Below are 22,437 nucleotides of genomic sequence, written 5' to 3' on the forward strand. Positions count from 1 at the left end.
GTCTATGCTACCTAAGGCAATCTACACATTCAAAGCAACCCCTATCAAAATACCACCAGCATTTTTCACAGAGCTCGAACAAACAATCCTAAAATTTGTATGGAACCACAAAAGACCCCGAAGAGGCAAAGCAATCTTGAAAAAGAGAAGCAAAGCGGCAGGCATCAAAATGCCTGACTTCAAGCTATATTAAAAAGCTGTAGCTTTTTTGCAACGTGTTTGCCGCCAGAACACAGATGTTGTGAAAATCACCACTAAACCTAAACCAAAATGGGAAAGGAAAAGACTCACATCAACATCGTCATTGTGGGACATGTAGATTTGGGCAAGTCTACCACTACTGGTCATCTGACCTACAAATGTGGTGAGATTGACCAAAGAACTATTGAAAAATTGGAGAAGGAGGCTGCTGAGATGGGAAAGGGCCCCTTCAAGTATGCCTGGGTCTTGGGTAAACCGAAAGCTGAATGTGAATGTGGTATCACCATCGATATCTCCCTGTGGAAATTCGTGACCATCATTGATGACCCAGGGCACAGAGACGTTATCAAAAATGTGATCACAGGCACATCTCGGGCTGACTGTGCTGTCCTGATTGCTGCTGCTGGTGTTGGTGAATTTGAAGCAGGTATCTCCAAGAATGGGCAGACCCATGAGCATGCCTTTCTGGCTTACACACTGGGTGTAAAACAACTAATTGTTCGTGTTAACAAAATGGATTCCGCTGAGCCACCCTACAGTGGAAGAGATACAAGGAAATTGTTAAGGAAGTCGGCACCTACATTAAGAAAATTGGCTACAACCCCGACACAGTAGCATTTGTGCCAGTTGCTGGTTGGAATGGTGCCAAGTGCTAACGTGCCTCGGTTCGAGGATGGAAATTCACCCATAAAGATGGGAACGCCAGTGGAACCACACTGCTTGAAGCTCTGGATTGCATTCTGCCACCAACTCGTCCTACTGACAAGCCCTTGCGTCTGCCCCTCCAGGATGTCTACAAGATTGGTGGTATTGGTGCTGTCTCTGTGGGCTGAGTGGAGACTGGTGTTCTTAAACCTGGCATGGTGGTCACCTTTGCTCCAGTCAATGTTACAACCAAGGTAAAGTCTGCTGAAATGCACCATGAAGCTTTGAGTGAGGCTCTTGCTGGGGACAATGTGGGCTTCAGTGTCAGGAACATATCTGTCAAAGATGTTCGTCATGGCAATGTGGCTGGTGACAGCAAAAATGACCCACCGATGGAAGCAGCTGGCTTCAGGGCTCGGGTGATTATCCCGAACCATCCAGGCCAAATCAGTGCTGGATATGCACCTGTGCTGGATTGTCACACAGCTCACATTGCTTGCAAGTTTGCTGAGCTGAGGGAGAAGATAGATCGTCGTTCTGGAAAAAAGCTGGGAGATGGTCCCAGGTTCTTGAAATCTGGTGATCTTGTCATCGTTGATATGGTTCCTGGCAAGCCTATGTGTGTTGAGAGCTTCTCTGACTATCCTCCTCTGGGCCGTTCTGCTGTTCGTGACATGAGACAGACGGTTGCTGTGGGTGTCATCAAAGCAGTGGACGAGAAGACAGCTGGAGCTGGCAAGGTCATCAAGTCTGCCCAGAAAGCTCAGAAGGCTAAATGAATATCGTCCCCAATACCTGCCACCCCAGTCTTAATCAGTGGTGGAAGAACAGTCAGACTGTTTGTGTCAATTGGCCGTTTAACTTTAATAGTAAGAGGCTGGCTAATGATAACAATGCATCGTAAAACCTTCAGGAGGAAAGGAAAATGTTTTGTGCACCATTTGTTTTTTCGTGTGTGTGCAGTTTTAAGTTATTAGTTTTTAAAATCAGTACTTTTTAATGGAAACAACTTGACCAAAAATCTGTCACAGAATTTTGAGCCCCATTAAAACATAAGTTTAACGAGGAAAAAAAAAAGGCTGTAGTCATCAAGACAGTATGGTACTGACACAAAAATAGGCACACAGATCAGTGAATGGAATAGAACACCCAGAAATGGACCCACAACTGTATGGTCAACTAATATCTGACAAAGCAGGAAAGCATATCCAAGGAAAACAAAGACAGTCTCTTCCACAAATGGTGTTGGGAAAACTGGGCAGCAACATGCAGAAGAATGAAACGGATCCCTTTCTTTACTCCATATGCAAAAATAACTTCAAAATGGAGTAAAGACCTAAATATGAGACAGGAAACTATCAAAATCCTAGAGGAGAACATAGGCAGTAACCTCTTAAGCATCAGCCGTAGCAGCTTCTTATTAGATATGTCTACTGAGGCAAGGAAAACAAAAGGTAAAACAAGCCATTGGAACTACATCAAAATAAAAACTTTTGCACACCGAAGGAAACAATCAACAAAGCTAAAAGGCAACCTGGGGTGCCTGGGTGGCTCAGCCGGTTAAGCATCTGACTCTTGATTTCAGCTCAGATCATGATCTCAGGGTCTTGAGATTGAGCCCCACATCAGGCTCCACACTCAGTGAGGAGTCTGCTCAAGATTTTCTCTCTCCTTCTGCCCCTCACCCCACTCTCTCTCTCTCTCTCTGTGAAATAATCTTAAAAAAAAAACCCTGAAAGACAACCTATTGAATGGAGAAGATATTTCCAAATGATATATCTGATAAAGGGTTAATATAAAAAATCTATAAAGAACTTATCAAACTCCAACCCCCCAAAATAAATAATGTGGTTAAGAGATGTGCAGAAGATATGAACAGACATTTCTCCAAAGAAGACATCCAGATGGCCAACAGACACATGAAAAAATGCTCAACATCACCGATCACCAGGGAAATGTCAATCAAAACTACAATGAGATATCACCTCACACCTCACATCTGTCAGAATCACTGAAATCAACAACACAAAAAACAACAGGTGTTGGTGAGGATGTGGAGAAAGTGGAACCCTCTTGCACTGTTGGTGGGAATGCAAACTTGTGCGGCCACTGTGGAAGACAGTGGAGGTTCTTCAGAAAGTTAAAAAATAGAACTACCCTGTGATCCAGCAATCACACTACTGGGTGTTTACTCAAATAATACAAAAACACTAATTCAAAGGGATATATGCACCCCTATGTTTATAGCAGCATTATTTACAATAGCCAAATTGTGGAAGCAGCACAAGTATCTATCGATAGATTAATGGATAAAGAAGATGTGGTATATATACACAATGGAATATTATTCAGCCATAAAAAAGAAAGAAATCTTGCCATTTGCAATGGCATGGGTGGAGCTGGAGAGTATAATGCTAAGTGAAATAAGTCATTCAGAGATAGACAAATACCATATGATTTCACTCATATGTGGAATTTAAGAAACGACAACAACAAAAGAGTAAAGGAAAGAGAGAGGGAGAGAGAGAAGCCAAGAAACAGATTCTTTTTTTTTTAAGATTTTATTTATTTATTCGACAGGATAGAGACAGCCAGCGAGAGAGGGAACACAAGCAGGGGGAGTGGGAGAGGAAGAAGCAGGCTCATAGCAGAGGAGCCTGATGTGGGGCTCGATCCCATAACGCCGGGATCACTCCCTGAGCCGAAGGCAGACGCTTAACCGCTGTGCCACCCAGGTGCCCCAAGAAACAGATTCTTAACTACAGAGAACAAACTGATGGTTACCAGAAAGGAGGTGGTGGGGTGGGATGGGTGAAATAGGTGATGGAGATTAAGGAGTGCACTTGCTGTGATGAGCACTGGGTAATGTATGGAATTGTTGAATCACTATGTTGTACACCTGAAACTAATATAACACTATATATTAACTATACTGGAATTAAAATTTAATTTAATTTAATTACATTTAAGAAAACACAGCAAGATTTTTGGAAATTGACAAGTTCATTCTAAAATGTATATGGAAATGTAAATGGAGAGAAAGAGACAATTATTCTTGAAGAAAAAAAGCAGACCTGAAGAACTCTATTCTAAGAAGAGTTAGTAGAAAGTTATAATGAAGACATTGTATTATTGGTGCAAGGATAAACAGACAGATGGAATAGACTAAGGAGTCCAGAAACACGCATGCACATACGTGGTGACTGATGATGCAAATGCCTTTGCAGTTAGGTGGGGAAAAGATGGTCTTTTTAATAACTCGTGCAGTATCAACTGTATATCTCTACAGGGAAAAAAAAAAGAATATTCTCCCATCTTCACAAAATGTGAAACAATCCATTGGAGATGTGTTTCACATCTAAAAAAGAAATGTAAAATAATAAAACTTTTAGAATAAAATACAGGCAGGCAGCTGGTGTGGCTTGCTGAAGCCAGCATGGGCAATAAGGACCTTGTTCTCTAAATATTGAGGTTCTGGGTTCTGATTGTTGATCACAGCTTTTCATGGCTGAGGTTCTGGCAGCTTCTCAGGAAGTTAAACACAGAACTACCATGTGACCTATCAATTCCACTTGTAGGTATATATCCAGAAAATTTGAGAGCAAGGACTCAAACAGAAATTTGTATACCCATGTTCATAGCAGCATTATTGACAGTAGCCAGCAGGTGTAAACAGCCATGTGTCCATCAACTGATGAATGGGTAAACAAAATGTGGTATATGCATGCAATGGAATATTATTCAGATACTAAAAAATGAAATTTTGACATATGCCTCAACATGGACGGACCTTGAAAACATTATGCGAACTAAAATAAGCCAGACACAGTAAAACAAATACTCTATTTGTGTTTCTACCATATAATGAATTCCACTTACATGAGTTACCTAGAATAGGCAAATTCGTACAGGCAAAAAGTAGAATAGAGATTGCTAGGGGCCGGTGGGAGGAAGAAATGGGGAGTTATTCTTTAATAGGTACAGAGTTTATGTTGGGGATGATGACAAACTTTTTAGGTACAGTTAGTGGTGATGGTGATAGGTACATTGTGAATGTATTTAATACCATGAATTCTGCACTTATGAATGGTTAAAATGATAACTATTATGTTGTATACATTTTACCACACAACATTTTTTTAATGTCATGATCATTTTGGAGATTTCTTTGTTACTATTTAATAAAGCTGAGTGTAGGCAATGTCCTATGACCTAGCTGTTCAGCTCCTAGGTAACTACACAAATTCACATATATAAGTACAATTTTCACTAAAGTATGTACAATATTGTTCATATAACAAAATACATACTATCCCGGACAAAAAACTACTCAAATGTTTATAACAAGTAAAATTAATGAATGAATTATACACATTCACGTGCTAGAATACAACGTAACAATTAAATGATTGGAATAACTACCAGACCCAAGAACATGGATAAAACACAGGAAAATTATGTTGAGTGAAAAGAAACTAAATACAAAAGACTCTATACCATATGATTCCGTTTACACAAATTTAAAGTCAGAGGTGAGGATTGTGGTTACTTTGCGGATGAGGGATGGAGGTAACTGGCAAGGGGCCCAAGAGGGCCTTGTAGGGAGCTACATGATATTCTACATTTCAAATTGAGTGGGGATTTAGTAGGCGTGGTGTGTTCACTTTGTGAAATTTCATGGAGCAACACAATTATGGTTTGTATAATTTTTGTAATTTATACTTTAATAAATAAGTATATTTGAAAAAAAAGGGAGATGGGGGGGTTTGTTGTGGTAGAAAGTGCAAGGGAACTATCCTCTTTGTATGTTGTCTTTCAAGGCAGGGATTTTCCTGAGCCCAACAAAATTTAAATGAGCCATGAAAATAATAAAGGTCTCAAATACATAATGTTACTGAGAATCTGTTTTATTAACTTTGGAGGAATCTTCCAGAAACATATATCTCAAAACCAAGATTCATGTCTTTCTTGTTCCCTTTCTCTTTATTTTAGCATACCGATAAAACAGAATTTAGTATATTTTTGTCTTGAATGGCATGTGTGGTATAAGCCAATTTTTGTGACATTCATTTCTTTCAAGTTATCCCTCTTTCTTGCTTTCCACCTACCAACCTAACCTTTTATTTCATAGGTGAATGATAAGGTATCTGAAGTGATTTTGAGCCAGTGTTAGAACTAGATAATTTTGGATGTTAAAATTGGTATAATTTATTGTTTTGCATTTATTTTTCCTCATAGTCCTTGATTTCTTTTATTGACAATCAACTTATTATAATAAAAACATGAAATCACAGTCCTATATTTTTAAATTTATATATACCTCACCCTCTTACATTGTGTAAATGTAGCCACATGTTGTTAATTAAACCATGTGTTCGATTTATACCCACCACTGAAAACTTTAAAATCCTCAGCATCTGTATGCTAGATTTTGTTGCTTTTTTTCCAGTTAGTTAACATACATTGTAATATTAGTTTCAAGGGTAATTTTCTGTGTGTGAATTCACATTTGTTTTTCTCAATAGACCCACATATTTTTGGTTTCCAGAATTCTTCTTCCTTGACCTTGGAGTAATCTTCCAGAAACTAATATCTCTTCGGGTAAAGAAATCATTAACCAATGATTCACCTCTTTCTTGTTACCTGCCCTTTATTTTATCACAGTCTAATAAAATAAAACCTAATACTTTTTATTTGAATAGCAGGTGTGTTAGAAGCTGATCGTTATAAAAATCATTTCTGTAAATTTATTTGCCTTTCTTGCTATCCACCTGCTAACCTATATCAGTTAATCTCACAAGTGAAAACATAGATGTTTGTATGCAATGATTTTGAACCAGTAATTCTGAGCATTGCAATTTGATATAATTTATTGTATCCACCTTCATATTTTCTTGTAGTGCTTGATTTTTTAAAATAATCGACATGTTATAATAAATGTGTAAAATAAATATCCTGTTTTTTAATTTACATACCTCACCGTGTTATATTGTATAAATAGAGTTGTATGCTGTCAACCAAAGCAAGTGACTGATTTCCACCATGATTAAAAGTTTTAAAATCATCAGCAATTACATGGTAGATTTTTTTTAATGATTTTATCTATTTTAGTTGACAGAGATAGAGACAGCCAGCGAGAGAGGGAACACAAGCAAGGGGAGTGGGAGAGGAAGAACCAGGCTCCTGGTGGATCAGGGAGCCCGACGTGGGGCTCGATCCCAGGACCCTGGGATCATGCCCTGGGTTGAAGGCAGACGCTTAACGACTGAGCCACCCAGGCGCCCCTACATGCTAGATTTTATTATTTCTTCATTTTCTAATGAAAATTCACTTTTGTGAATTCATATTTGTTTTCTTCAACAGGCCCACATTTTAACAGTTTCCAGAACTGATAACGTTTGAGGTTGTAACAGCAAAACCAGTTTTTACACGTGACCTCCTTGTTCTACGACCAAATCAGTTTCTATCCATGGTTCTAGCTCACAGGGAATGGGGTCAGGCTTCTCTTTCCACTCCTCAGTCCAGGGAAAGGCCCTGATCTCAAGCCCTTTCCTCACTCCTCCCTCAGAGGGAAGACTCATGTGATGGGCCAGATTCTGGAGCACTGAGCGCAGTACCACTGCACACTGCAAGGTGACACCCACACAGGTAGGACACACCCGTGTTCTCTCTTACAGTACTAAGTGGTAAGCTGAGCCAGTGCCTGCCTGTGAAGGCTGGATGCTGCCACATCACTCTCTCTTCCTTTCTTCTCACTGGAGATTTGGGGCTGAGTCCTCATCCTTGCACATTAGGGGTCAATGGTGGTAAGATGCAGAAGGAGTCAAAGGAATTCTGCTTCATTCTTGAGCCCACGCCTGTGCTTCAACCCAACTGGACCGGAAGGCTCTAAATGGAGGGGTACGGGGAACTGTATTTCAGTAAACAAAATTCCAAGCCCTTGTGTCTGTGCCTCATTTAGAGAAAGCCCGGGAGAGGGCAGAGTGGCAGTGTCGGGTAGGAGGAAGATGTTGTTTTGTCCTCTGGACAAATACTACTCCCATACTGTCAGATTCTTACTGATAACTCCACACTTTCACCTGCCTCTCATCCTACTGCAGATGGGAAACACACATACCCAAATGTCATAACCCACAATGGAATGTCATGTGTACCCTTTCGAATAGACATGGCCTCAGCTGTTGCTGTAATCTCATCCAGAGACCAGCACTTGGTGTTTGCAGGCATGGTTGGCAGACTCAACCCATGAGAAGATAAGGTTAAGGCCCCCTGAATTTTCAGTAGTTCCCCCACACCTGCTTTTCCACCAGGGGCTCGTGCACTAATGTCTGGTACCATGAAATCAGTGTTCTTAATCTTAAACTGGTCCCACGTAAGCAGGTTGTCCTCATTTAGGCCTCATTTTATCTCTCAGCACTTTGTCCCTGACATTCAGACTGTCCAAACTGGCAACACATCCCATGGTTGAATTACTGGCTTCTGATATTTTTCAGATAAATTGGCCACTTCAGGTCATATTTAGTAACTACTCCCACATATGTAAATAATTATCCATTTTTTTGCACACAATGTTATTTTATGTACCTCACATTTTACAGTTATCTGCAACTGGACAACACATATCCCTACTGCCTTTCTGAGAAATGCCCTTTGACTACCATTAAGTTGTATATTTTTAATACTTTGCACATTTCTTAATGTACCTAGCCAATAATGGCCCTCCTCACTGCCTCCCCCCCCAAAGAAGGATCTGATGATAAAAGGGATCCAAGAATAACTTTTTCTTGATGACCACTCTCTGAATAAGCCTCACGAGTATGTTAGTTAATCTGCTTCTCGGTTAGGCCTGTGTTAGCTGCCCCAGGGCTGCCGTTTACCATTGGAAAGCCAATGCTTCACTCTCATAAGCTCTCATCATGTTTGCTTTCCTTGTCCTCCCCCAATAAAATCCACTGTGAGGACACACACACACACACACACACACACACACACACACACACACACACCCCCGCATGCACCATTACTCAAAAGTACCCAAAATGGGATCATTGTAAATTTTTACCTCCCCCATGTCTCAGGAGATGGGAGGGGAAGATCTAATGGCAAAACTAAGATCAGGATGTTAGGGTAGTTTCATATTGGCGTGTAAATGCTACAATGTGGCCGTTTGTTTTCATTGAGTCTCCTTAGTCTAACACCAGCTGCAAAAACGTGCTTGGGATCAAGTGATCATGTTTACAAACCTTTTCACGGCTTTGGGATGTTAAATTCTCTATTCCAGTTTAGAAGTTCGACATAATGAATTCCCGATACCAGCAGCAGGGTAACTTCCATCTGGAATTCCTTGTGTTGTCCCCGAGAGGATTCAATTCCTTCCCAGTGCCCCACGACGGGGAATTCTCCATGACATATTTCATGAAAGACTTGATAAAATATTTCCTTTTTTTTCTTTCTACAGATATAATGCATACATCAGTCGATTACCTTCACAGAATGTGCTTCCCACGTAGCCACCTGAATGCAGCTGGCTTCAGAATGAGGAGTGTGTTCTTGTTCGTGTTTCTTCCCTGTAGCCTTATCACTGGTGAGATGCCAGCTACCAGCTTTTCACCAAAAGCAATGAGTGAGGCAGGACCTTTGTTGTCTTGGTTTTCACAAACAGCTCTAATTTTTTCATGGCCAATGTTGAGAGATGATAGTGATAGAAAGAAAAAGGGCAACTTCTGGAATTCATTATTTTGATCACCACCCAGTAAGGTGTGTCACTGGGGAGAGGTGCGCCTTAACTTTCTTCCTGTCCCTGGCTTTCTGCTTGTCATCCTGCAGTCCTACTTCCTGTCCCTCTCCCCCTACCTCTCCCTTGTCTCCTGTGAGTCCTCCCTCTCTCTTTGCCGCTACTTCTCTCTCCCTCCTTCCTAAGTCTTTTCAGTCCTCCAACTGGTTTTTCTGCTTACACTCTCCTTCTCCCTTCCATCCTTTCCCCCATAGTCCATATCTGGGTACCTTTCATCCCTTTGCTCTCCCTCCCATATCCCTGTCTGTTTCCCCACTGTCAGGGCCACATGGAGCCACACCTGCAGGAAGACCGTGAAAATATACATTCATATACCAGTCCCTCTACCGATTCTTCCATCCTTTCCATTCAGTTTTCCAATTCATTCATTTATTCATTTATTTCTCCCACAGACATAGTCGAGAGTCTGTTATGTAACAGGCATTGGAATAGGCCCTCAGGACATACAGTGGAGAACAAAACACACAATGGCAACTTTCGCCATGGGACTTGGGCCAGAATGGGGAGACAGATGTTTCAGAAAGGATCTCTCTAACAAATATATACTTTTATGACAAATACTGAAATGGAGGAAGTTTTCAGGGTAGTAAGAGAAAGGAAAAGAGGATGAGTAATTTAAATTGGGGATAAAGCGGTTGGTGGCCAGAAAAGGCCTTCATGAAAAAGTGATATATAAGTTGAGACCTCAAAAATAAGCATGAGGTAGACAGATGAACAGGAGAGGAAAATGGGTTACCGCTTCAAGGGTCCCCAGGAGCAGCACTCTAAAGTTCCTAGGGCAGTCACAAGAATGATTCTCACAGGCCTAAGAGAAGGTCAGAATAGTTCAAGCAAAGGGACAGTGGGGATACTTTAGGGTCAGAGTTTGACAAAATCTTATTTCCAGCTCATATCACTATTCTCGTGATTCTTTCAGGCCAGGCCCCTCACTTGTCATTCATTTATTTGATACTCTTTGTTTGCATCTTCCACTCCCACTCTATGCCTCTGACAGAGACAAGCAATTCTAATGTGTTTAAATGTATTGTTTTCTTTATGCAACTGAAAAATGCATGCAGTGAGACATGCATTCTTGGTGTACATGGTATTTGATATTTATATTTTATAAATTTGTAAAATTTGTGATATATATCCTCATCCTCTTTTTTTTTTCACAGCTGTATTGAGTTAAAACAGACACACTGCAGACCCAACAGTAAAGTGCACACTCTGCGCACGCCTGGGTGGCTCAGTCAGTTGAGCGCCCGACTCTCGGTTTTGGCGCAGGTGGCGATCTCATGGATCAGGGTATTGAGCCCCGCGTTGGGCTCCGCACTCAGCAGGGGGTCTGCTTGAAGATTCTCTCTCTGTGCCCCTTCCCTTTCTCTGGGGCACACATTCCCTCCCTCCCTCTCTCTGTAAAATAAATATAAAAAGTAAAGTGCACCATCTGATGAATTTTGATATATGTACTTGTGAACCAATCATCATAGTCAAGATAATGAATATATATCTATGTATCTATGTATCTATATCTATATCTCTCAACAACAAAAACTATCCTTGTGTGCCTTTGAAATCCATCCTGCTCTCCTCATGCCCTCATCACCAGGCAACCATTGAACTGATCTCTTTCACTATAGATTAGTGTTCCTTTTCTAGTATTAATAAGTGTAATTATACCACCTGTGTTCTTTTTGGGGGGTGGGGGTTGTTCTGGCTTCTTTCAAGTACTATATTTTCAGATTTATTCATGTTGCTGTATGCATCAATAGTTCATTCCTTTTTAACAGTTTATGACATTGTATGGATATACCACAATTAGATCATGCCCCTGTTAATGGACACTTGGTTTGTCTCCACAGTTTTGTCTATTACAAATAAAATTGCAAGGAACATTCATAAATACACTTTTTGTAGAAATACGTTTTCCTTTTTTCTGTGTACACCTTGGAGTGGAATGGCTGGGTTGTATGAGACATGTATATTTAACCAGATAACTATTTTCCAAAGCGTTTGCATCATTTTACATTTCCACCATCAGTGTATGAGTATTCTTGTTGCTCCATATCATTGCTACCATTTGTTATGGTCAGCCATTTTATTTTAGTCATGTTAGGGTGTCCACACAGGTTTTAATTGTGGTTTCAGTCTGCATTTCCCTAATAATAAATGATGGTGAGCATATTTTCATGTGTCTCCTTGCCATCTGTATTACTTCTTTATTGAGGTTGTCTGTTGAAATATTTTGTCCATGTTTTTAGTTTTTTTAGTTGGGTATTTATTTTCCTATGATTGAACTGTAAGAGTTCTTTGTGTACTTGAAAATTGTCCTGTGTTGGATATATTTTTTCTCTATGCCCTTCATCCCAGCCTGCGACTTTCCCTTTCATTTTCAAAACAGTGACACTTGACGACCAATTTTTTTTTTTAAATTTTGGTGAGGTCAAATTTACTAATTTTTTTTCTTGTATAGTTTGTGTTTTAGCCATCCTATTTTGAAAAACTTTACCCAAATCAAGCACACTAGGATGGTCATAATTTCCTATGTTTCCTAGTAGAAATTTTAGAATTTCAACTCACATTTAGGTTTTCCATCCATTTCAAGTTTGTTTTTGCCTATGGTGTCAAGTAAGAGTAGAGGTCCTTTTCTTTCTTTCTTTCTTTCTCTTTCTTTCTTTCTTTCTTTCTTTCTTTCTTTCTTTCTTTCTTTCTTTTTCTCTCTCTCTCTCATTCCTTCTTTCTTTCTTTCTTTTCCTCCTTTTTTTTTTTCGCATATGCCTATTTCATATTCCCCCCACTGAATATCCTTGGCACCTTTTTGAAAAAGCATTTGACTATATACTTATGTGTATTTGTATCTGGAATCACTATCATGCTCCATTGTTCTATCGTTGATCTTTATGTCAACAGCAAACTCTCTTGATTATATTGTAGCTTTGTAATAACTGTTGAGTTCTTTTTTAAGTTTTTATTTAAATTCCAGTTAGGCAAATACAGGGCAGTATTTGTTGCAGGTGTAAAATATAAGGATTCAACACTTCCATACAACTCCCAGTGCTCATCACAGCAAGCGCACTCCCTAATGCAGATCACTTAAAAAAAATTGAAATCTGATAGCATAAAATTTTTTTATTATGTTATGTTAATCACCATACAGTACTTTATAGTTTTTGATGTAGTGTTCCATGATTCATTGTTTGTGTTTAACACCCACAGCTCGTTGCAATACGTGCCCTCTTTAACACCCATCACTGGGCTCACCCATACCCCCACCCTCTTCCACTCTGAAGCTCTCAGTTTGTTTCCCCGAGTCCATTGTCTCTCATGGTTCATCTGCCCCTCTGATTCCCCCCCCTTCATTTTTCCCTTCCTTCTCCTAACATCCTCCATATTATTCCTTATGTTCCACATATGAGTGAAACCACATGATAATTGTCTTTCTCTGCTTGACTTATTTCACTTAGCATAATCCCCTCCAGTTCCATCCGTGTCGATGCAAATGGTGGGTATTCATCCATTCTGATGGCTGAGTAATATTCCATTCTATATGTGGACCACATCTTCTTTATCCATTCATCTGTCGAAGGGCATCTCGGCTCCTTCAACAGTTTGGCTACTGTGCACATTGCTGCTATGAAAATTGGGGTGCAAGTGCCCCTTCTTTTCACTACCTCTGTATCTTTGGGGTAAATACCCACTAGTGCAATTGCTGGATCATAGGGTAGCTCTATTTGTAACTTCTTGAGGAACCTCCACACTGTTTTCCAAAGTGGCTGTACCAACTTGCATTCCCACCAACAGTGTAAAAGGGTTCCCCTTTCTCCACATCCTCTCCAACATTTGTTGTTTCCTGCCTTGTTAATTTTTGCAATTCTAAGAGGCCTAAGGTGGTATCTCAATGTGATTTTGATTTGAATTTCCCTGATGGCTAATGATGTTGTACATTTTTTCGTGTGTCTGTTAGCCATTCATATGTCTTCTTTGGAGAAGTGTCTGTTAATGTGTTCTGCTCATTTTTTGACCAGATTATTTGTTTTTTGGGGTGTTGAGTTTGAGAAGTTCTTTATAGACCTTGGATACCAGCCCTTTATCTGTAATGTCATTTGCAAATATCTTCTCCCATTCCGTGGGTTGCCTCTTTGTTTTGTTGACTGTTTTCCTTGCTGTGCAGAAGAAGCTTTTTATCTAGATGAAGTCCCAAAGTTCATTTTTGCCTTTGTTTCCCTTGCCTTTTGGATGTGTGTTGAAAGAAGTTGCTGTGGCCAATGTTGAAAAGGCTATTGCTTATGTTCTTCTCTAGGATTTTGATGGATTCCTGTCTCACACCGAGGTCTTTCATCCATTTAGACTTTATCTTTGTCTATGGTGTAAGAGAATGGCCCAGTTTCATTCTTCTGTACATAGCTGTTCAATTTTCCCAGCACCGTTGATTGAAGAGACTGTCTTTTTACCACTGGATATTTTTTCCTGCTTTGTCGAAGCTTAGTTGACCATAGGGTTGAGGGTCCATATCTGGGCTCTCTATTCTGTTCCATTGATCTATATGTCTGTTTTTGTGCCAGTACCACGCTGTCTTGGTGACAACAGCTTTGTAATATAGTTTGAAATCAGGCAACGTGATACCTCCACCTTTGTTGTTGTTGCTGTTTGTCAACATTTCCTTGGTGATTTGGGGTCTTTTCTGGTTCCATACAAATTTTAGGATTATTTGTTACAGCTCTTTTTTTTAAAAGATTTTATTTATTTATTTGACAGAAAGAGAGAGAGACAGCCAACGAGAGAGGGAACACAAGCAGGGGGAGTGAGAGAGGAAGAGGCAGGCTCCCAGCGGAGCAGGGAGCCCAATGCGGGGCTTGATCCCAGAACCCTGGGATCACGCCCTGAGCCGAAGGCAGATGCTCAATGACTGAGGCACAAGGCGCCCCTGTTCCAGCTCTTTGAAAAATGGCATTGGTATTTTGACCGGGATGTCATTGAATGTATAGACTGCTCTTGGCAGCACAGACATTTTAACAACATTTATTCCTCCAATCTATGGGCATGGAATGTTTTTCCATCTTTTCATGTCTTCTTCAGTTTCTTTCATCAGTGTTCTGAAGTTTCTAGAGTATAGATCCTTTACCTCTTTGGTTAGAATTTTTGGGTCAGAATGTTTGGGTCAACCAGGAAATTAAAGAAGAAATTAAGCAATTCATGGAAACCATTGAGAATGAAAACACAGCAGTTCAAAACCTATGGGATACTGCAAACGCGGTCCTAAGGGCAAAATACATAGCCATCCAAGCCTCACTCAAAAGAATAGAAAAATCCCAAATACACATGTAAACTTTACACCCTAAGGAACTGAAGAAAGAACAACAAATGAAACCTAAACCAAGCAGGAGGAGAGAAATAATAAAGATTAGAGCAGAGATCAATGAATTAGAAACCAGAAATACAGTAGAGCAGATCAACGAAACTAGAAGCTGGTTCTTTGAAAGAATTAATAAGATCGATAAACCACTGGCTGGACTTATGCAAAAGAAAAGAGAAAGGACCCAAATTAATAAAATTATGAATGAAAGGGGAGAGATCACGACTAACACCAAGGAAATAGAAACAATTATTAGAAATTTTTACCAGCAACTATATGCCAATGAATTAAGCAACCTGGAAGAAATGGATGCCTTCCTGGAAACGTATAAACTACCAAGACTGAAACAGGATGAAATTGGCAATCTGGATAGAGCAATAACCAGTAACGAAATTGAAGCAGTGATCAAAAACCTCCCAAGAAAGGAGAGTCCAGGGCCTGATGGATTCCCAGGGGAATTCCACCAAACATTCAAAGAGGAACTAATACCTATTCTCCCGAAGCTGTTTCAAAAAATAGAAACAGAAGGAAAACTTCCAAGCTCGTTCTATGAGGCCAGCATTACCTTGATCCCCAAACCAGGCAAAGACCCCATCAAAAAGGAGAATTACAGACCAATATCCCTGATGAATGTGGATGCCAAAGTCCTCAACAAGATCCTAGCCACTAGGATCCAACAGTACATTGAAGGGATTATCCATCACGACCAGGTGGGATTTATTCCTGGGATGCAAGGGCAGTTCAATAATCGCAATTCAATCAGTGTGATAGAACATGTTAATAAAAGAAGAGACAAGAACCATATGATCCTCTCAATTGATGCAAAAAAGGCACTTGACAAAATACAGCATCCTTTCCTGATTAAAACTCTTCAGAGTGTAGGGAAAGAGGGAGCATTCCTCAATTTCATAAAAACCATCTATGAAAAGCCCACAGCGAATATCATTCTCAATGGGGAAAGCTGAGAGCTTTTCCTTCAAGGTCAGGAACACGACAGGGATGCCCCCTCTAGCCACTGCTGTTCAACATAGTGCTAAGAAGTCCTAGCCTCAGCAATCAGACAACAAAAAGAAGTAAATGGTATTCAAATTGGCAAAGAAGTTAAACTCTCTCTCTCTCTTCACAGATGACATGATTCTTTACGTGGAAAACCCAAAAGACCCCACCCCCAAATTACTAGAACTCATACAACAATTCAGTAATGTGGCAGGATACAAAACCAATGCACAGAAATCAGTTGCCTTTCTATACACGAACAACGGAGCTACAGAAAGAGAAATTGGGGAATCGATTCCATTTATAATAGCACCAAAAACCATATGATAGTACACATCTTTCAAATTACTTTTTCTTTTCCAAAAATTGTTTTAGCTATTCTAGATGTTCTTCATTTCCTTATAAATTTTAGAATCCGTTTTTCAATTCCAACCAAAACCCTGATGGGATTCTTATCGAGATTGTGCTGAGTCTATTGATGAATTTGCCGAGAATTAACTCTGTAACAATATCTGGTCTTTGATGTCATGAACATAGTATATCTCTGCATTTACTTGGGTCTTCTTTAACGGTTTTCAGCACTATTTTAATGTTTTCAGGTAATATGTTGCACATGTTTTGCCAGATTTACACCTAAACCATTCATAGTTTTAGGCTATTGTAAATGGTATTTTTGCTGTTGCAAGTGGTATTTTAAGTTTTGTTTTCTTGATTACTTATTTTTGTTGTACAAAATTCCATTGACTACAATAAAGTTATTGATAATATGCACTTACAAACTTTTAATGAAGGATCCTTGATGACAATGCTCTCATTCCTGAAATTGGTAGCTCGTGTCTTCTCTCTTTTGCTCCCCTAATCATTCTAGATAAAGGCTTGTCAGTTGTATTGATACTTTTTTTTTTTTTAAGATTCATGGAACACTATGTCAAAAACTAATGAAGTACTGTATGGTGACTAACATAACATAATAAAAAGATAAAGACTTTATTTATTTACTTGAGAGAGAGAGAGAGAAGGAGCAGGGGGAGCAGAGGGAGTGGGAGAAACAGACTCCCTGCTGAGCAGGGAGCCCAACGCCAATCTGGGGCTCTATCCCGGGACTCCCAGGATCATGACCTGAGCCAAAGGCAGATGCTTAATTGACTGAGCTACCCAGGCACCCCAGTTGTATTGATAGTCTTAAAGGTCAGACTTAAAAACTTTTATTTTTCTCTATTGTCTAGGTCAGTGACTTCTGTACTTTCCCTTATTTCCTTGCTTCTGCTATTTTGGTCTTCATTGTTTCTGCATTTTTGTTTCTAAGTACTGAAGTTAAGGCCATTGGCTTGAATTCCCGTTTTTAAATATAAAAACAGGATCTATAAATTTGTTTCCAAGGACTGCTTTAGATACAGCCTACTAATTTTAATACGCTGTACTTTAATTTTCATTCAGTTCAAATTACTTCCTAAATTTCTTTCAATTTCCTCTTTCACCCATCTGTTATTGAAGAATGTATTACATACTTTCCAAGTATTTTTGAAATATTACAGACACATTTGTGTTATCTACTTCTAATTTAATCTCACTGTCCTCTAGGGAAATCCTTTGGGTGATGCTAATCCTATCAAACTTAGTAAGACTTTTTTGTGGCCCGGAATATATTGTCTATCTTGGTCAATTTTATCATGTACATACGAAAATAGCATGTGTTCTTTGTCGTTGGGGAGAGTGTTTTAAGATGTTAATGAGGGGGCGCCTGGGTGGCTCAGTCGTTAAGCGTCTGCCTTCGGCTCAGGGTGTGATCCTGGAGTTCTGGGATCGAGCCCCATGTCAGGCTCTTCCGCTGGGAGCCTGCTTCTTTCTCTCCCACTCCTCCTGCTTGTGTTCCCTCTCTCACTGGCTGTCTCTCTCTCTGTCAAATGAATAAATAAAATCTTTAAAAAAATTTTTTGAAAAAAGATGTTAATGAGATTAATTTGGGTGATAGTGTTTTTCCAGTCTATACACTTACTGAATTTTTTTTTTTTGCCCGTTTGTTCAATGATGAGGAGGAAAGACTTAAAATCTCTGACCCTAATTGTGAATTTTTCTCCCTTTTGCATATTTCCAAATTCTGTTTATAGGTGTATAAACATTTAGAATTTTTACATCCACTTGATGAATTGGCCGTTTAGGCGATTATCAATATAAAGGATCCTCTTATATACGATCCTCTCTATCCCTGGTAATATATTTTGTTCTGAAATCTGCTTTGTCTGATATTAATATGTCCACTACTGCTTTGTTTTAATTACTGTTAGCATGATATATCTTTTCCCATCCTTTTACTTTTAACCTCTATGTACCTTTATATTTAAAGTGGAATTCATGTACACAGCATATAGCTGGATCTTATTTTTTAAATCCATGTCATATGTCATCAGGGAAATGCAAACTAAAACAGTGAGATGCCCCTACACATCTATGAAAATGGCCCAAATCCAGAACAGTGGCAATACCAAATGCTGGGGGTGATGTGGAGCAACAGGAACTCTCCTTCATTGCTGGTGGGAATGCAAAATAGTACAACCACTTTGGAAGACAGTTTGACAGTTTCTTACAACACTAAATCTACTCTGACCATACAATCCAGCTATATGGATCATTCCTTGGTATTTACCCAAATGAGCTGAAAATGTATGTCCACACAAAAATCTCATGTTGTGTTTATAGCAGCTTCATTCATAATTACAAAAACTGAGAAACAACCAAGATGTCCTTCAGTAAGTGAATGAATAAATAAACTGTGGCACATCCAGACAATGGAATAGTATTCAGCATGAAAAAGAAATGAGCTATATTTGTCCAAACCTATAGAATGCACAAAACCAGCAATAAACACTGATGTAAATTGTGGGCTTTGGGTGATAATGATGTGTCGATATAGATTTCATTGATTGTAAGAAGTATACCAGTCTGGTGCAGGATGTTGGTAGTGGGGCAGGCTGTGTCTGTTTTGGGCAAGAGGTTTATGGGATGGCTCTGTACTTTCTGCTCAATTGTGCTATTAACCTTAAAGTGCTCTAAAAAAAATAAAGTTTATTTAAGAAAAAGGACTCCAAATTGTCAATCTCTACATTTTAATTGGTGAATTAGACTAATTTTATTTAATACCGTTATCGATAAGGTTGGATTTAGAGTTATCATGCTACCTGTTTTCTACTTGCTCATCTGTTGTCTTATTTTTTCCCCCTTTTTGGGCCTTATTTTAAATTAAGCGAGGGTGCGCCTGGGTGAGTCAGTCGGTTAAGCGCCTGACTCTTGATTTCTGCTCAGGTCATGATCTCGGGGTCATGAGATCCAGCCCTGTGTGGGGCTCCATGCTGGGTGTGGAGTCTGCTTAAGAGTCTCTCTCTCCCTCCCTCTCTCTCTCTCTCTCTGCACCTCCCCCTTCCCACACATGCTCTCTCTCTCTCTCAAAATGAATGAATGAATGAATAACAAAGCGAGCATTTCGTGATACCATTTATCTCCCGTGTAGCTTTATAGCCATAATCTTTTGGATAGGTACATTTGGGTTTATATTTGACGCTTCTTTAACTTGCAACAGTCTACCGTCAAGTAATATTGTACTACTTCACATGTAGAATAAGAATCTTACAACAGTATACTTATATTCCCCCCAGTCCCTACGCTATTATTGTCCAAGAAATTAATAATTCTACATCATTTATGCTCCACAATGCATTGTTATGAATTTCTGTTTACACTCTTAATTAATTCATAAGGAATTTTTTATAAATAAGAAATATTCTATTACTATCATCATATTTAGCAACTCCAGTATTGATTATTCATTTCTATAGAACATATTTACATTTACTGCCATTTTTCTTGTACCTGAAAGGCATCCTTTAATATTTCTTGTAGTGCATACCTAATGATGATGAATTATTTCAACTCTGGTAAGTACAAAAAAACTTTTAATTCAACTTGACTTTTTAAAAAAGATTTTATTTGTTTGTTTGAGAGAGAGTGAGGGCACAAGAGCATGAGCAGGGGGAGGGGCAGAGGGAGAAGCAGACCCCCCGCTGAGCAGGGAGCCCAATGTGGGGCTTGATCCCAGGACCCTGGGATCATGACCTGAGCTGAAGGCAGAAGCTTAACCGACTGAGCCACCCAGGCACCCCTCCCCAACTTCACTTTTAAAAGATATCTATTGAGTACAAAATTCTGAGTTGATAGTTATTCATTATTTCACTATTATAAAGATGGTATGCCACTTTCTTATAACTTGCATTGTTTCTGATGAGAAGTTTTCTGTAATTCTTACCTCTGGTCCTGAATGATTCTATGTTTTTTATGGTTTCCCACTTCCTTAGGGGTGAGGGGGAGCAGATTGGAAGAATGTCATGAATACACACCATGCAATATCTGCGCGTAGTCACTTCAGTAGAACTTCGATGCATGCATAGCAAAGTCGACACATCTTAAAACCATATGGCTCAGTGAAAAAAAAATCAGATTTAAGAAAAATTTTATACCATCATGCCTCTAGCCATGATGGATTTACAGGAACCCGATTTGCTCTCCCACCTAAATATCTGTAAACCAAAACAATTATAAAGCCTTACCTCATGGCACCACAGGCAACACAGGACAGTGGTCCCTGAGAGAAGGGAAACTAACATGGGGAGCCCTCAGATCGCCCAACTCCGCCACCTTCTTGCCTGGATAGAGTTTACAGGCTACAGCACGGGGAGATTGAACACAAACAGAGCCCAGTGGAGAACCTGAGTGAAGGAGACAGAGTTGAGAATTCGAGAGGCCAACATGACTAGAATTTGCTGGAAGCAAGGGAGGGGAGAGACACACAGAGAGGTAGTTCCAGAGAGATGCGGAGGTTTCCCATCAGGGTGCAGTGTATGAGCGAGGGGGAGCGGTGGTAGCAGACTTCCATTTTCTGCAGTGTGTAGTTGTGTAGATAATGGTGCCACTTACTGAGATGGTGAAGATGGGAGTTTTAAAAACAAGACAGACGGGAGTGTGAGCGTGTGGGTGGAGTAGGTTCACTAAGTGACTGGTTCTAGACAGACTCACTATGAAGAGCCCTCGAGACATCCAAGCGGAGATGTCATGTAGGAGAATGAATATATGGCTTTGGATCTCAAAGGTGAAGTTCATTCTAGGGCTGTAGATTTTGGAGTTATTAGCATATTAGCATAAATAGTTATATAGCAGAGAGAGAGAGAGAGGCTGATATAAAAACGAATGTAATAAAAGCCCACATCATAAGAAAAAAGATGTAGCTATGTATGGTGATGGATGTTAACTAGACTTACTGTGGTGATCACCTTGCAATATACAAAAATTTTGAATCATTATGTTGTACACCTGAAACTAACATAAGGTTATATGTCAATTGTATCTCAATTTTAAAAAGGAGAAAGAAAGAAAAAAAATTTTAAATAATAAAGCGAACAAACAAAAAGAATGTAAGAGTCCACTACGTTTTTTCGTAAAAAGCACAGGTTCAATTTGAGATGGGAACATAGTGTTTTCTATTAGCACTGAGCAGTTTGTCAAGGCTTTCACTTCTAGGGTCTGGTCACCTCCCACAGAAACGTGTTACACAGGAAGGGCTGAAGAGACACAGGCTGCTGACAGTGGGTTGCTATGCAACAGCTGAGGAAAGCCATCCAACCAGCCAGAATTGATATTGGTCACTGGAGAGTAAAAGCTGTGGTCCTAGCAATAGCTTCCATTCATGCACAGGAGCCCCAGGGAGGCTGACATTAAAAACAAATATAAAAGTCCACATGGATTTTGTAAAAAGCCCAGGTTCGATTTGAGTTGGACACAGCATCTTCTCCCTCCAAAGCAGTTCCTCCAGTTATTCTGGAAGCATAGCAGCATGTGTTGGGGTGGGTAAGTGCTTCCTGTGCTTCCCATTTTGCATATTGAGAACCCCGGCTCAGAGATGTCCAGTGACCTGAGCAGGCTCACACAGCTAGCAACACACTGGCCCAGCACTCCATCCCTGGAATTCTGAAGACCAGCCCAGCTTCTTTCCACAAGACCACAGCTGCCCCAGGCTCCTGCCCTGGAAGGAACCCCGGGCAAACATTTACTCTGAATCGGGGCTTGCCATGGTTCAGACACACAAGTGCCTGATTGTCCTGGCTGCTCTAGCAGGCACCGGGAAGGCTTCAGGGGCAGCGTGTTTGTGCCACTCACAGCGAAGAGGCCTGACGGTTGGGGCAGGGAGTGAACCCCAAGGAGCAATTCCCACACCTGGATGGACCCACCTAGAGTAGGCGAGGGGTGGAGACTTGCGGGGGGTGTCTCTGCCTGTGTCCTGGATGCAGAGCTTGAGCTTGGGTCTCAGAGAGCACAAACTTTGCTTGTTTGAGACAGGTGTTGGCAGGGCAGGAGAGGTTTGTGTGTGGCGGGGGCGGGGGGGAGGCGGCGGCAGTGGATCTGTCGCTCAAACTGGAGAGGG

The 22,437-nt window shown here is 40.2% G+C and overlaps 1 pseudogene; it reads left to right on the top strand.

The window, feature by feature from the left end:
* Nucleotides 1-255: 255 nt before the first annotated feature.
* Nucleotides 256-1,673, top strand: LOC123796413 (elongation factor 1-alpha 1 pseudogene; annotated as a pseudogene).
* Nucleotides 1,674-22,437: the final 20,764 nt, after the last annotated feature.

The sequence above is a fragment of the Ursus americanus genome, chromosome X (genome assembly GCF_024610735.1).
Source record: "Ursus americanus isolate L20-20 chromosome X, mUrsAme1.1.p, whole genome shotgun sequence".
NCBI lineage: Eukaryota > Metazoa > Chordata > Mammalia > Carnivora > Ursidae > Ursus > Ursus americanus.